The following is a 17,315-nucleotide window of genomic DNA, read 5'->3' as shown; positions in this document are numbered from 1 at the left end:
ATCAACATTGTGAAAATGACTCTACTACCCAAAGCAATCTACAGATTCAATGCAATCCCTATCAAACTACCACTGGCATTTTTCACAGAACTAGAACAAAAAATTTCACAATTTGTATGGAAACACAAAAGACCCCGAATAGCCAAAGCAATCTTGAGAACGAAAAATGGAGCTGGGGGAATCAGGCTCCCTGACTTCAGACTATATTACAAAGCTTCAGTAATCAAGACAGTCTGGTACTGGCACAAAAACAGAAATATAGATCAATGGAACAGGATAGAAAGCCCAGAGATAAACCCACACACATATGGTCACCTTATCTTTGATAAAGGAGGCAAGCATATACAGTGGAGAAAAGACAGCCTCTTCAATAAGTGGTGCTGGGAAAATTGGACAGGTACATGTAAAAGTATGAAATTAGAACACTCCCTGACACCATGCACAAAAATAAACTCAAAATGGATTAAAGACCTAAGTGTAAGGGCAGACACTATCAAACTCTTAGAGGAAAACATAGGCAGAACACTCTATGACATACATCACAGCAAGATTCTTTTTGACCCAACTCCCAGAGAAATGGAAATAAGAACACAAAGAAACAAATGGGACCTAATGAAACTTAAAAGCTTTTGCACAGCAAAGGAAACCATAAACAAGACCAAAAGACAACCATCAGAATGGGAGAAAATATTTGCAAATGAAGCAACTGACAAAGGATTAATCTCCAAGATTTACAAGCAGCTCATGCAGCTCAATAACAAAAAAACGAACAACCCAATCCAAAAATGGGCAGAAGACCTAAATAGACAGTTCTCCAAAGAAGATATACAGATGGCCTACAGACACATGAAAGAATGCTCAACATCATTAATCATTAGAGAAATGCAAATCAAAACTACAATGAGATATCATCTCACACCGGTCAGAATGGCCATCATCAAAAAATCTAGAAACAATAAATGCTGGAGAGGATGTGGAGGAAAGGGAACACTCTTGCACTGTTGGTGGGAATGTAAATTGATACAGCCACTATGGAGAACAGTATGGAGGTTCCTTAAAAAACTACAAATAGAACTACCATACGACCCAGCAATCCCAATACTGGGCATATACCCTAAGAAAACCATAGGTCAAAAAGAGTCATGTACCAAAATGTTCATTGCAGCTCTATTTACAATAGCCAGGACATGGAGGCAACCTAAATGTCCATCGACAGATGAATGGATAAAGAAGATGTGGCACATATATACAATGGAATATTACTCAGCCATAAAAAGAAATGAAATGGAGGTATTTGTAATGAGGTGGATGGAGTTAGAGTCTGTCATACAGAGTGAAGTAAGTCAGAAAGAGAAAAACAAATACAGTATGCTAACACATATATACGGAATCTAAGGGGAAAAAAAAAAAAAAAAGGCCATGAAGAACCTAGTGGCAAGACGGAATAAAGACACAGACCTACTAGAGAATGGACTTGAGGATATGGGGAGGGGGTGGGGTGAGATGTGACAGGGTAAGAGAGTGTCATGGACATATATACACTACCAAATGTAAAATAGATAACTAGTGGGAAGCAGCCGCATAGCACAGGGAGATCAGCTCGGTGCTTTGTGACCACCTAGAGGGGTGGGATGGGGAGGGTGGGAGGGAGGGAGATGCAAGAGGGAAGAGAAATGGGAACATATTGTATATGTATAACTGATTCACTTTGTTATAAAGCAGAAGCTAACACACCATTGTAAGGCAATTATACTTCAATAAAGATGTTTAAAAACAAAACAAAACAAAACAAAACAAAAAAACCTGGCTCTGCCACTTACTAACCCCGTGTCCTTGGTTAAGGTCATTAATTCCTGCCATCAGACTATCCCATCCACTTCCTCCTTTTGCTCCGGTCATGCCAACACCACCCCGCCCCCATCTTCCCTCCACAGTTCAGAGCCTGGCTCACTTCATAATTTTTGGTGACTTCAGTAGCCACTAAGATGATCCTTTCAATTCTCAAACCACTCATTTCCTTGACTTTTCTCCTCAGATGATCCTGTCCCCACCCTCACTCCCATGCTCATAGACTAGATTACCAATATCTGCAACCCTTCCTTGGTCACAGTTTCAAGAATCCCAATATCTGACCGTCGCCTCCTACCCTCCCAGTTCATTCCTCCTAAAGCCACAGAATATTTTCTATCCACCTGAGCCTTAAAATCCATTCATCCAACCACCGTTTTATCAACCCTCACCCACCTCACACACCCGCTTCCCTCTTTACTCAAATTAGATTCTGTGATCCATTATTGTAATCACCCTTTCATGTAACCTCAACTCTCTTGCCCTCCATTGCTTCATCATACTTGTCTGAAACACTCCGACATTGGTTAAACTCAATGACCCCGTGGCTCCATTTCTGTGTCTGCACACATGAATGCCATTGGCAACCACAGGGATTGGTCTCCCTTTAAATCCGACACCACTGACCTCAAGTGGGCTCTGCATACTGCCTACCGATGAGACTACATTTTCCTTGTCTGTTGTCTCTCCCACTCTCAAGATCATTATCTCATAGCTTCTTCTTTCTCCTCACACCTCCAACACCTCCTCCCCGATCCTTGCCCTCAGCTAATGATCTGCGTCCTACGTAATTGAGAAAACAGAGGCAGTCAGATTAAAAGCTGTCCTCACAACATCCATCCACCTACCTGCTCCTGTGCCCACTGCTTGGCCCTCCTTCCAGTAATTAGGCAGGAACAGTTTGTGCTCCTGTCTGGAATACGTCCGTTCTAACTCACACTTTGACAACTACAGGCAATGGGATATAAGGAGAGGAGCCCTAGATGGAAGTTACAAGTTCAAATCCCCTTCTGCTATTATGACCTCAAGCAAGTAAGACTGCCCGAGAGCCTCTGTTTCTCCATATGCAGAATGGGAATCATGAGCTACAGCATACTCCACGCAAACTTTACACTGCTGAACAAAGTGTGTATAAATACATTTTATATCCTTCATAATCTTTGATTTTTCATTTTTTTAATCAACTTTATTTTTGCAGTTTTGCTCTATGTTTTGTGTATGTGTGCTTGTGTGTGCTTAACATGTTATCTCATTTAAAGATAGAACAGTGAAAAACTGACACAGTCCCTGTCTCTCTGTGGCTCAGTTTTCTCACCTATAAAATGGGATAATAATAGTACCCACCTCATCAACTACACAGGATTAAATGATCTAATATCTGCAAAAACTAATAACCTTGGATATAGTAAGTCCTGAATAAATTTGGTTGTTATTACACACATATTATTTGGAATGCTGGTTCTAAATCTTGAAAAGGGTTTTGCTCAAAGAAATTTTAGAAGTATATAAAATGATCTTGAAAATGACAGTAATAAACAAATGTTGTAACTTTTCCCCCCAAGTTTGGAATTCAGGGATACAACCTTGGCCCCCAAAAGTGGCAATGAAGACAAATACACACGTTATGATGGTTAATTTTATGTGTCAACTTGACTGGGTCACAGGGTCAGTCTAGATATTTGGTCAAACATTATTCTGGGTATGTCTGTGAGGGTGTTTGAATGAGATTAAGATTTAAATTGGCAGACTGAGTAAAGCAGATTGCCCTCCCTAATGTGGGTGGGTCACATTCGATCAGTTGAAGACCTGAATAGAATAAGAAGGTTCACCCTCCCCTGAGTAAGAGAGAATTCTTCCTGCCTGATGGTCTTCAGACTGAGACATCCACTTTTTCTGCCTTTGGACTCAAACTTAAACACTGACTTTTCTTGGGTCTTGAGCCTGCCGGCCTTCAAACTGGAGCTACATCATCAATTCTCCTGGGTCTCAGGCCTCTGGACTCATACCCAACTACACAACTGGGTCTCCTGGGTCTCCTGCTTGCTGACTGCAGATTTTGGGACTTGTCAGCTTCCATAATTGCATGAGCCAGTCCCTTAAAATACATCTTCCTTCATATTCTACATCCTATTGGTTTTGTTTCTCCGTAGAATGCTAATACACTTACATACACACGTGTACATACAAATACAGAATCCACACTTAACCTTTTTGTCAACACGAAGCATGTCAGAGAATTAGAGTAGTGAGGAAACATAGGCATGGACCCCAGTTAGGCAGGACACCTTGTTACCTTGATCCCTGTCACCTGTCTTACGGGCAGAAAGGATAAGTGCCTGCTTCAGTAGACTCAAGGGGCATCCTAGAAGGCAGAGTCCATCTGTCCTCACATGGGAAAGCTGGCCCAGGAACTTGCAGTTTCCCTGTATATTCTGGGATCAAGGATTATATAAAGCAGAAGGAAGAAATCTTGAGTGGGTCAGAAAAAGCTGGAAAGAGTAGCTGCCATTCACTGACCATTGACCACGTGCCAGGCAGTCACATGCTCAGTGTCGCACACACATTGGCACACCCTTTCACTACCACCTGGAGAGCCACACAGCTGTACAGTTATTATCCTCAGGTAGCAAAGGTAAACAAAGGTCCAGCATGGTTAAGTCAGTTGTCTAAGGTCACTCAACCAGCAAGGGCACTGGTGAGTGTTATCATGGATCACAGAGCCCATACTTTGCCCTACACCTTGCCTCCCTACACCTTGTATTAAAGTCACCTGTTTATCTGTCTTCCTCTTTAAATGTCCTTGCACTGACATAGCTACTGAATCTACTTTATCCCTGCATCTCTCGTAAGTGCTATCTAGCAGAATGGTTCTCAAAGGTTGGGGTATATGAGATTCACACCACACATGGGCACAATAGTTCTCAAACTTTAGTTGCTCTCATCCACCTATCTAGGGTGCGGCCAAGCATCAGTATTTTTTAAGTTAGGCAGCTGATTCTAAAGCTCACAATATGTTGAGAATTGCCGACCTAACATATGTCCACTCACACCCTCAGGCAATCTTTACGGATGCGTTCGGTCTTCTATACAATATGATTGCCGTAAAAATGGAAATTACAATCTAGCCTAAGGATTCACTGGAACCCATTTTTTAAATTTCTGAATAATAATGAGGGATGAAGCATATTGAGTTCCCTTCTGTCTCCTTTATTGATGAATTAAGATATCCCAAATTTCATTACAATTATATAAGATGTGCATTTGTTTTTTTTTTATTGTCAGTCATTTTTATTTTAGTGGATCATTTTCATTAAAACAGTATTATACAGAATTGAGATTTTCATGTTTATAAATGCATCCACAGGTACAGATGTACCCCCATACATACATACATATATACATACGAGTGTCTGTGTACATGCCATACACACACACACACACACACACACACACACACTCATTCACAAACTCACACATATTGCCATAGCTACTGCAACATTTCCTTTGGGGGCTGGGGGAGGGGTGGGCAGATGGCTGGTAGGACTCATGATTACTCTCTGCCACCTCTCTTAACCCCGTGGCAGCTGCTGTGGACACTGAAAGCAGTTCTGCAGAATCGCCACTGACAGCAGGGTCCCTTGCAGACACCTCTGTGCCTTTAGTAGTTCATGTAAATCACCCCAGAAAAGCCTCACTGTGGCTCAGATTTTGTGGGTGGGCTCTGGGGTCGATCTCCCTTTGAGTCCAAGGTCTGGATTTGAGTTCCTTGCCAGCTGTGTGAAACTGACCAGATATTTAACCTTTCCAAGTCTCTCTGTCTTTTCCTGTGAAATGGTGATAATAATAACTGCCTGTTACTTACAGGATGACAGAAGAATAAATGAATGAATAAACACAGTTCCAGGACAATGAATGACATACAGTTGTTACTTTCTAAATGTAAGTTTCCTTCCTCCATTTTTCTCTGGATGCTGCATCTAAAGGCTCAGTTGATTTTCACCCAGGGCTAATGCAGCCAGGGTCTCAAGTTCAATCCTCCTGAAAGCTTGTTAGTCTCACTTACTCCTGTCCATGGGCAAAGCCTGTACCAGGTATCCCTGGACACCCATCTTTGCTCACAAATGAACAGGACATGAGCTTAGTGATGGATCTGTGAAAATCCATCCCTGCACAAGAAAAACAGCTCGACACCTATTCACTGCTGAGTGTGGCCTGCCCGTAAAAGGAGGGTGCAAACCTGGGACTCCCTCCTCCCCCACAGACGCACCCCTTCAATTCTAGCGAGAAGGTAGGAGAGTGAACAGCACTAACACAAGAGGAGAGTGACAGATGAGAGGCAGAGGATGTGCAGGAGAGGAGACAGCTTCCTCCATTTCTATGATTTTATGTGAGGGGAAATTGACAATGTAAATAAACCAGGGAACCAGGAGAGAATCACAATATCCACCAAGGACTTGTATTTAGTATGAGTATAGTGCTTTTACCCTTTCCCCAAAGTCCTTTCCTATCTACTAAGTTGTTTCTATTCAACATGTTATTTAGCAAGTTCACTATTAATTCAATCCCTCATTCATTTATTTATTTACTTGAAAAATATTATTGCACTGCTAAACACTGTCAAGGGACACAGAAATGATTAATACACATTCTCTGCCATCAAGGACTTCATTAATGTAGTGAGTCATTCCTCAAGCAGTTATTCTGAACCTCTGATGAGCCAGCTGCAATGGAGAGTGCTGGGACACAGCGATGAAAGGCAGGTCCCTGTCTGGGATCATGGCCTAATGGCATAAGAATGACAAGTAAACAATTCGTGGCATTTGGTTTGTCAGTTTTTATGATAAAGCAAGTAAGAACCATTATTTATTGTACATTTACTAGTAGTCAATGAGTCAAGTGTTTTACATTTATTATTTTACTTAATTCTCATAAAAACCCTGAGGCGTAGGCATTATAGTATTCCCATTTGATAGATGGGGAGAGTGAGGCTTAGGAAAGTTAAATAACACTTGGCAGAGTCCAAGCTCCAGCCTAGCGCTCTCAGACGCCAAAGCCCTTGCCACGACCTCAGTGAGTACCATCCTCCCTGGTGCTGCGGAGGACAAAGGAGAGTCGCTGAGCTGCACTGGCTGGAAGGGTTAATGAGATGAGGACACATCTGAACTCCAAGGCAGAGATGAGGAGGTAGGATGGAAAAGGCTGAGTTTTAACTGTGAGCATCTGGCGAGATGTGGAGTAGGTAGCTAGACAAGCAGGGCTGGTATTTTAAAAAGAGGGAAGTATTCAGGGAGAATGGGAGTGAAAACAGAGGCCATGGGAGGAGGAGAGATAGTAGTAATGGGACGACTGATCAATCATTTACTATCCCCGTTTACCTCTATTTCACAGATAAGATCACTGAAGCTCAGAGAGGTTACATTGCCAAAAATGACACAGAAGACAGATGACGTACGATCACTCATTCATTCATTCATTCATCCATTTATTCAGCACATATGTACTCAGCAGCCGGCACGGGCCAAGTTCTGTGTTCTGGGGATACAGAGGTGAGCAAAAGTGAAGATGGTGGGGATCTGCGTCATGAGTTCATACTAATGAACATACAGTCATTAGTGATGTGAGTGCTCCGAAGAAAGGAGTGTGGTCCTTGGGTGTTTATGGTCAAGGAGAACCTGTCTGAGAAGGTGAGCATTAAGCCCTGGGTGAGGCGATCTTTACATACAAATCTGATCCTGTCATTCTCATCCTTTAAATTCCTGTCCTGCCCTCAAAGCTCCCCTGCGTGACCTGATCCCTGCCTACCTCACCAACTTCATGCACAGCCTCTCTCCCTGCTTGCCGTGCCAGAGTCATGAGCCTGGCAGTTCCTACAGGGGGCCAGGGCTTTTTTCCTCCCCAGGACCAACCAGGATATGCTAGCCCTACAAAGCCTTACTCCTCATTCTGATCTGGCTGGTGCTTTCTCATCTCTTAGTTTCAACACAAACACAGCTTCAGAGACCTCAGATTTTAAGTTACCCATCTCCTCCCCTCACTTTAGTCACTCTTGGTTAACCCTCTCTTTTCCTTCCCTGGACTTTTCACAACACGTAAGTACGTACTTTGTGATATGTTTGTTTTCTTGTTTGTTCTAGTGCCTTCCTCATTAGAGTATTTACCCCTTGAGGGCAGGAGCCCTGTGAGTCTTTTCCTCATGGTGTCTGCAACTCTTAGCAGAACCCAACACACAGTAAACCCTCACGAAAAAAACTTTAGTGAATGATTTTGGTAATTATAAATAAGCAAGCGTTGTGTCGTGGGGGGGGGGCGGCGTGTGTCTGTGTGTGGAAGAGGGGAATAGAAAGAGAGATTGCCAAGCTGAGTTTAAAGTTTCAAGGTAATAATTATAACACTAGCATCAAGTCTTCATGAAGAAATTAGCTGACAATAAAAGCAAAGATAAAATATGTTGATATTTTCCTTATGAAATTTAGGTAGTGAAAGTAAATGAGAAAAATCATAGGGAGAGATAATAGGGTCAAGGGATCATTTGACATTTGAATAAGGGATAGAAGGTGTCTGGGTATAATAGTAGATGCAAGAAATAGTCATCTGGGGAGCAAGGCTGTCTAGAAAGTAAGAAGAGCTGGAATGACGAATTAAGGTGGGGAATTTAGCTTTGGCACTGGGAAGAACACATCCATTTCAAAGACAGGAGTGAGAGAGGGTAAAGATGAGGAGAGACTGAAAGTAAGATGGAAGGAAGGAAAGGGAGTCTGTGTCACACGGCTTAAGTTAGGGCTGAGGTTATGGGCTGAGGGCCAGGGGCCAGGACAGAACTGGGTACTTGAGGAGAGTGAAAAGGTTTCTGGCCCATGACAAGAGATGGGAAGGAAGATTGTGACGCTGCTATGAGTCCTTGGTTGGAATTACAGAAAGAATACCCACGAGCAGGTTTCTACGGGATTCTCCCTAGCTCTAGGAAGCCCCAGAGCTGCAGAGCAGCAAACGGAAAGCTCTTATAAAGGTTGGAAGGGGCCAGGGAGGAGTGGCAGGAAATAAAAAGGACGAGGATTTGGGGGTGACTAAGAATGTATTTTTATAAACGGCTTTGCATGGCATGCAGGCTGGCTGGAGCCAGGAAGGAGACGATGGATTTGACGGATTTTGAAAAATGAAGTCAAAGGGTCTTTGGGAGGCTGCAGTGGGGCAAGGAGAAGCTGGGAGGCTGTGGCGAACTTCAGAGCTCAAAAGCTTCATGCCGGGATGCTTTTCAAATATAATGCCATCAAGCAGTGGCCTTGCTGGTAATCCCCTAACGTAGAGAAGAATTAGAAGAAACTGAGATGTCTGTTATAAGGACAATTAACATACATGTTTCTTTGTTCATGCAGTCAGCCAACAATTATTAAGGGCTTACTAGGTGTCACATACCACACTCAACATTGGGGAAATAAAGTCAAGTAAGACACAGCTCTTTTCCAAAAGGACCCATGGCCTAATGAAAGAACCAGATAAATCAATGGATTATTATCATACTTGATGATATGGGTGGAATTGTGTCCCCCACAAAAGTTATGTTAAAGCCCTAAGCCTCAGTTCTTCAAAATGTGACCTTATTTGGAAATCGGGTCCTTGAAGATGTAATTAGTTAACATGAGGTCACACTGGAGTAAAGTGGGTCCCTACTCCATTAAGACGGATGTTTTTATAAGAAGGTGACCCGGTGAAGACACAGACACACAGAGAGAACACCATGTAAAGAGAGAGGCAGAGATTGGAGTGATGCAATTGCACGTCAAGGAACATCTGCGGCTACTAGAAGCTGGAAGAGGCAAGCAAGGGATCTTCAGAGGGAGCCTGGCCCTGCCAACACCTTGATTTCAGACTTCTGGCCTCCAGAACTATGACACAATACATTTCTGCTGCTTTGAGCCACCCAGTTTGGGGCATTTTATATGGCGGCCCTAGGAAACACACATACTTCTCTCAGTAAAATGTGCTCAATGGAGGGATATTTGGGGTGTTATGGATCCACAGGGGAAAGGTATCCATACCTGGGAGCCAAAGAATGATTTGCAGAGAAGGTGGAAGAAACCCAATTTTGAAGGATCAATATGAATTGATTTGAGAAAAATGTGAGGAAATGCAGTCCACAGGGAGACAAAGTCCTGCCTTCAGTCACAGAGATTAGCACAGCAGGTGGATCTCTTCCCCTGGAGCCCAGCAGCCAGGAGACAAGCACTGGAGATGAGGCCAGAGGTCAGGGCAGAACAGAGCCTGATAGGGAAGAATTTGGAATTTTATCCTGAAAGGTAACGGAGCCCTGCTGAAGGAATTTAAACAGGAGAGGCAGGAAGAGTGGTTAACAGGCTCAGGGAGTAATCCCCATGAGAAATGAGAAGGGCCAGAATGAAGGAAGCAGTCAGAGGAGAGGGGACAGTTCTAAGTGAGATTAAGAAAATAGAAATTAACCGGACACAGAGAGTGACTGGACGTGAGGATGAGGAAGAGAGAGGAAGTGAGAATGAAACCCAGATTTCTGGCTTGAGCAGCCAGGAGGTGGCAGCTCCATTCACTGTGCTGGGGCATCTCAAAGAGGAAAAAGTTTAAATTAAGAGCTCAGTTTGGGATACACTGACTTTGAATTGTTCAAGCTGGGTAGGAATGAGGTCCTGAGAGGCAAAAAGGTGAAGATCCGTCCTGTTTTGCTGTGCCAAATAAAAAGAGTCTTGAGAAGTAGGAAGTTAGGAGGTAACTGGAAGGTCAGGTCAGCAGAAGGATGGAAGTGGCCTGAGTGCACAGAATTCAATTTCAGTTGAACCTTGAACAGCGTGGGTGTTAGGGATGCTGACATTGCCCCCGCTCTGGGCCGTCTGTATCTGTGGCTCCTCCACGAGCTGCATCGTATAGTACCGTGGTAACTACTAACGAAAAAAATTGGGGTATAAATGGACTTGCACAGTTCAAACCTGTGTTGTTCAAGAGTCCACTGTATAAAAGGACTTATAGTGCCCCAAAGAAGTGTGAGGCAGAGTCTCTGCAAATTTCCTTCTCCAGGGGGCTGGCCAATGCACAAAAAGGTCCTGTAAGTTACGTAGGGTTGGTTATTAATTGATTTCTGTGAGGAAGAAATAAAAGGAAGGCAGAAAAGAAGATTCCAAAACCTTGGCTTTATCAACTGCACCTACTCTGGGAAGTAACGAAGGCCACGCAAACCTCAGGGTGAATACTTCAACGATCCCACTCAGTGGTTGTTGATCAGCCTGCACCCAGCACAACAGTTGTTCTCAACCTTCAGCATGCATCAGAACCCACTGGTGGGCTTGCCAAAATGCAAACTGCTGGACCGCACCTCAGAGTTTCCGATTCAGTACGGTGGGCTGTCTGGGGTGGGCTGGAGAATGCACATTTCTAACAAGTTCGCAGGTGATACTGACGCTGCTGGTCTGAGAATCACATTTTGAAACCTTGTACTAGTGGTATGAACCCTCACTGGGCATCAAAATCACCTGGGAGCTAATAATAGCAACAACAACAACAAAAATCACCAGGGAGCTTTTAAACTATACCGAAGCCAGGTTCAACCCCCTGAGGTGTCTGATTTCATGGGTTTGATATGGGGCATGGCCATGGGTGTGTTTTAATAGACTCAACAAGATTCTAATGTGCAGCCTGGGTAAGAGAACAATAGTCCTGCTTTTTTCCCGACACAGAGGTAGACACCCAGGCACACAGAGTTAGAAGACCTGGCCCAGGTCATAGGAGTTCATAGTCTAGAGGGAGAAGCATATATATGCACATTGTTATATAATGTAAGAGAAGGGAGTACTGGAGGTTCAGAAAAGTACAATGCAAAGCTGAGGGGAAGCAGGGGAAAGCCACAGAGTTGATGATTGAGGTGGGACTTGGAAAGGGAGACTGGAAAAGAGAAGAGGTTTGACTTTCCAGGTAGGCCACTGGGGAGGTGGAGGGCAGTGGATGAGGTTGGATGGTGACCGAGGGGGCGCTCCAGTGCAGGAAGGGGAGAGCGCCTAAGAATGTGGTTTGTTTGGATAATGCAAGTGGTTCAATGGGGCAGATACACAAGGGCCAGGGAAGTTAAAGCCTGGGATGAGGCTTTAATGGGCTGGGCTGGTGGGTGGCAGGTCAGGAAGCGGCACGCATGCCAGGCTGAGGCTCTGGGTCGTCCAGGGTCATGGGGAGCGTCTGAAGAACTCCCTGCAGTGGCCCTGGCTTTCTCACTGGGCTCCTTTGCCGGGCTCATAGTTACGGCCTCCCACTGAAAATCATGACAGCTCCTCAAATTTTCTTGTTATTTTTCATGTAAAAGACAGATAGGAAAAAGCAATTCAGCTCCTCAGTCTTGTTAGACTTGCAGTAGATTTCGATCCCTTTTACTTATTTATGGACCTATTTTTCCCAAGTGTTCTTTTTCCCTGGTATATTTGTAAACACCATTTTTATTCCTCTTAATCCTTTTGGCAGCATTAACTCATTCTGTACTCACTGCCCTTATCTTTCCTATGAAAAATGTTCATAGACATGGTTAAAATTCAGATTTTTTTTTTTTTCTTTGCTGTTCTCTCTCAAAACTTTTTCTGATTTGGGGTTTGGGGATGTTTTCTCTCACAGACCAGGTTTGTTGAAGGCAACTCACTCATCAGCTCAAGACATGTTCTCTGCCTTTTGCACCTCAGTGCCCTTGTGCTGCACACACGGGCCTCTTTCTCTCTCTCTCAAAGCCTTCAAAGTATTCACTCTGACCTTGGCCTTGGGCATAGTGGTCAAGTAGCCTCAGGCCTCTGGACTCGCAAAAGGTTTCAGATCCCCATGGCGGTCCCTCCTGCATCTCCCACCAGCCTCAAATGCACTCCTACAAATGACAGCTGCTGGGCCTGCCACTCTTGGGTTGTGCTGCTGTAGAATGTTCCAGCTGGAACCTAATCCATACTGTCAAGCCCACTGCAAGTGGAGACTTCAGGAAGTCCGGTGATTGTAAGGGCTCAGTCAGAGGCCAGATAGGGAAACACAGCAGCAGAGGCTGTCCTTACTCGCTGATACCGTGAAAGCGCTGCTATTTCTTGGCTCTTTTAGCATTCTCCAAGAGGGGGCCTTTATTCTCCCTCCACACTGCTGGTCCAGGTGCCAGGAACAAAGGCCAGGCTCAGTGATTGCTCCGTGCAGGCAGCAAGGAGAAAGGAGTGTTTGAAAGTGCCCTTCTGCAGTGTTTGGCTTTTGATTTCCTCTCCCTCCAATTTAAGTGTTGGGGGATGGTCAACATTGCTCTGGGGAGGAGGAAATGGGAGGACTTCACCTCCATTAAAACCATCCAGAAATGAAAATCATTGCCTGGTAGGTGGTGAGGTCACCATCACACTGAAGACCGAGAGGGCAGATCCTTTGGGAAATGTTGTCGAGATGATTATAGCCTCCAGGGAAAGGCTGGGCTTGAGGAGATCACAAACTCATAGGACTTTGAGACCACGTCCCTCACTGCAAAGCCACTACCATGCGTCCACTGAGCCATCGTGAGCCTCGGCTCCAAAATTTCAGAGATTTCAGAGGATTTTGAGATGGTGTTAAGCATTTGACATTTTTCTTGTTTGAATTAAAATCTGCTTACTTCTCATCTGTACCTGTTAGTCTTGGGTCTGCCTTTCTGGGGCAAAACAGCACCAGTCTAACCTTCTTGCTGCAGCTGTTACCATGTCCTCCCTTCAATTCTCCTGCTCTAGACTGAACACCTCCGGGAGCTTTACCCAGCCTACCAACTGGCTGAGCAGCCTCTGGTCACTCTCATCTGACACTCTTCAGGTTGTTACTGAGCTGCCTAGACCTAAACCTTGAAATCTATGATTGACCAAACCAGGGTACCATAGAGCAGGATTCACACATGCCTCCACCCCACCCCAAACACTTTCCTGGACACCCTGACCCCACTGACTGTGCAAAACCACCTTGACATGGCGCAGGTAAGAGCTCTCACTCCCCATGAGTTTGGCACCTGGGGCAGACGCCGATGAGGACACCCACATTCTCACTACTATGCCGTTGCTGTTGAGGATGCTCTGGGGCCCCACCCATGTGCTTCTTCCTTCAGGACCCAGGCGCTCATGCCCTAGGCATGCGAGTGTGGCTGCAGATGGACCTCAGCTGAGACCCTCTCTGGGACGCTGCTTTGCCTGATGTAGGCCTCCCTCTTCAGGGCAGCCCACATCCAGTGACCGGTCCGTGTGGAGGCGGCAAAGCCCCAATCCCCTTGCCTCAATTTGGGACACCTCCGAAGGGCTGTCCCAGCTCCAGAGTTCCCCTGGGACGGGCTGAGGCCTCCGTTGTCACTGCCTGGCAGATGACTTTCTCCCTCTGCCCAATCCGCTTCTCTCACTGCCTCCCTCCGAGTTGCTGTTCCCGAGGAGAACTCCCCCAGCATGCAAATCCTGCCCCGGAGTCTGCACGGGGGAAAGCTGACCTGCTACAGGCTGCACACCCGTCCCCCTCCACCCGGGCCTCAAGTCCAGCTTTCAGGCACTGGTGAGAAAGGACCTCTGTGCCCTCGCCTTCTGTAAGGTCTCATCTTCTGCTTCAAGTCTAGGGACTTCGGTGCTCGGAACACCCGTCCAGCCGAGAGAAATCACCTGTTCTGTGTGTACCACAGGGCCTCTCTCGCTTTCCCCTCTGAGAGGTAAAACAAGGCCTAGATAGCATGAAAAGTGACCTTTCCTGGGGCAAGGACGTCTCAGGAAGCAAGACCCAGAGCCCCCCTCCACCATCGGGCAGCATCCTGTCCGCTTTCCCCACCGTTCTGCAGCGCCGCTCCACCCTGGGCTGCCCTGCTGCCCCTGCTTCCTCATGCTTCTCTCCTCACACCCCGTCCGCACGTCCCCGCTCCCAGTTCTCACGGTCACTGCAGCCTCCTGCTTCTGCTGCGCGTTCCTGCTCTTGCCCGCCACACACCCCTGATAACGGTGGCAGTTACAAAGGAACTGTAGCTGACCTACCGAGGAGCCTGGCCTGGATGGAGAGGATGAGAAGGCCCTTAGGCCATTAGGATGGCAGGATCCTGCTTTCATGATTGCCCTGTGCTGCTTTTCGAAACCCGGCAGCTCCCTGGGACCAGACCAAAGCCGACGAGGCAGCTTGTGAGCGTTGATTTCTTCCGTGCACCTCATTCCTCTGCCCAAAGTTCCAGGTGCCAAGAGACCCTCTATCTGGACAGGTACTGACCACTCACCCACCCACCTGTCCTGTTAGGGTACAGTATTCAACCCCTGTCCTCCATTAGCTGGGCTAATTTACTTCCATACTGCTATCTTGAGACCTAGCTATTTTATTGCCACCCTCTCTCCAACACACACACACACACACACACACACACACACACACACACACATACACACACACGGGGTATTTTTTTTTTTCTTTCCACGCAGGTCATCTTCTGAATAAAACAGGATCTACCATGTCTGAGGGAGACAGCATTTTCTGTTCTCACTGTAGAGGTGGACGACCCAACACACACCTGGAATCCCTGATACACTCAGCCCATGAGCAGAGAGTATTGGATGGCAAATTCCAGAGGCAGCAGTGGAGATCTGGTTCCCAGCACTGCCTCTGAAGCTGATGCTCAAACTTGCCCTTTTGTCCCTAGAAGGACTGTCTTCTTTTATACACGGCTTCCAGCTTATTTCATTTTCCCAGACTCATCTCCCACCCATTTGTCTTCACAATGTCTGCACTCTCCATAGACAGAATAACCAGGAAGATGACAGAACAGTTGCCAGGTACAAACAAGAAATAAAGACGATGCCGAACCACAGGAAAGGTGTTGTAATCACTTCATAAGAGTGAACACGAATTCACTACTTTAAAAATGTGGCAGAATGATAAACAGTATTAACACCCAGACAAAGGCAACCATGGCCATTTTGACAGTTCAAACCATGTGTATCATGCCTGACTCAGGGACATTTCTACGTGTGCAGTGTGTGGTGTGTGTGGTGGTGGGGAGGAAGAGGGTAGCTGGGGGTAACACCTTAAAGGTGCAGAGATACCTGAAGAGATTCCCCAGCTGTTTGAGGTTAGAGTGAAGTAAAAGTAGTTTGGAAGTGGGGAGAAGGCAATAGTTCAAAATGCCTATTTTCTAACCACTTCCATGTCCATTAAGCTATCAGGACAGATCCATTATTTTTTGTGTCACTCAGTATAGTCTCATGGTTAAGCACGTGAATTCAGGAGCCAGACCACCTGAGTTCAAAACTGGCTTGCCGGGCTTCCCTGGTGGCACAGTGGTTGGGAGTCTGCCGGCTAGTGCGGGGGACGCGGGTTCAAGCCCTGGTCTGGGAGGATCCCACATGCCGCGGAGCAACTGGGCCCGTGAGCCACGGCTGCTGAGCCTGCGTGTCTGGAGCGTGTGCTCCCAAGAGGGGCCGCGGTGGTGAGAGGCCCGCACACCGCGATGAAGAGTGGCCCCCACTTGCCACAACTGGAGAGGGCCCTCGCACAGAGACGAAGACCCAACACAGCCAAAAATTAATTAATTAATTAATTAATTAAAAAAAAAAAACACTTTAAAAAAAACTGGCTTGCCACTTATTAGCTGGGTGACTTTGAAAAAATCACTTTACTCTGATCTAATTTCCTCATATGTAAAACGATAGTAACTATATTCCCCCTACAAGAGACTAATGATAAAATAGTACCCACCTCACAGGATTGTTGAAAAGGTTAAATGAATTAATACATGGAAAGTACTTATAGTGGCAGGCACATGGTAAGCACAATGTAAGGGTTTGCTGTAACTATCATCATCATCCTTACCTGTTGTAACTACCTGTTAAATTGTCTCCAATACTGCTGGCTTCACCATAATCTAATGGGGGGAGGTGTTGACCCCTTTCCTGACTGGGTAATGTCTGGAGACACTTTTGATTGTCACATTTGGGGGTAAGGGTGCTACATGTATGTAGTAGGTGGAGGTCAGACATATTATTAAACATCCTGCAACACACAGGACAGCCCCCTGGCAACAAGGAATTATCCGGCCCCAAACATCAACAGTGCTGAGGTTGAGAAAACCTGATCTAATGCAGGAATCATCAAATGTCTTCTGTGGAGGGCCAGACAGTAAATATTTTTAGCTTTGCAGCCATATGGTCCCTGTTATAACTACTCAACTCTGCCTTTGTAGCAGGAAAGCAGCCATGGACAATACACAAACAAATGAGTACCACTGTGTTCCAATAAAACTTTATTTACAAAAACAGGTGGCAGGCCAGCTTTGGCTTGAGGGCGGTAGTTTGCAGGTCCCTGAGCTAATGCCTGTTGTGCCTTCCTGATATACCATCTTCATCCCTTACTCAAAATACACTCTACCAGCTTCCTATTTCCTCCAGGTAAAACCCAGACTCCTTGTTGGGAATCCAAAGCCCCTGGCCACTGCCTTTCTTTCCCCACATATCCTCCATGCCTCTCCTATCAGGTTCCAC

The 17,315-nt window shown here is 45.7% G+C and overlaps 1 protein-coding gene across 1 annotated transcript in view; it reads right to left on the bottom strand.

The window, feature by feature from the left end:
- Positions 1-17,315, bottom strand: part of ASTN1 (astrotactin 1) — a 329,878-nt gene that overhangs the window by 115,317 nt on the left and 197,246 nt on the right. The window lies entirely within an intron of this gene.

Source organism: Balaenoptera borealis (genome assembly GCF_965194805.1).
Source record: "Balaenoptera borealis genome assembly, chromosome: 1".
In the NCBI taxonomy this organism is placed as follows: Eukaryota; Metazoa; Chordata; class Mammalia; order Artiodactyla; family Balaenopteridae; genus Balaenoptera; species Balaenoptera borealis.
The sequence above is the reverse complement of the archived record's forward strand: the minus strand, read 5'-3'. Positions and strand labels throughout refer to the sequence as shown.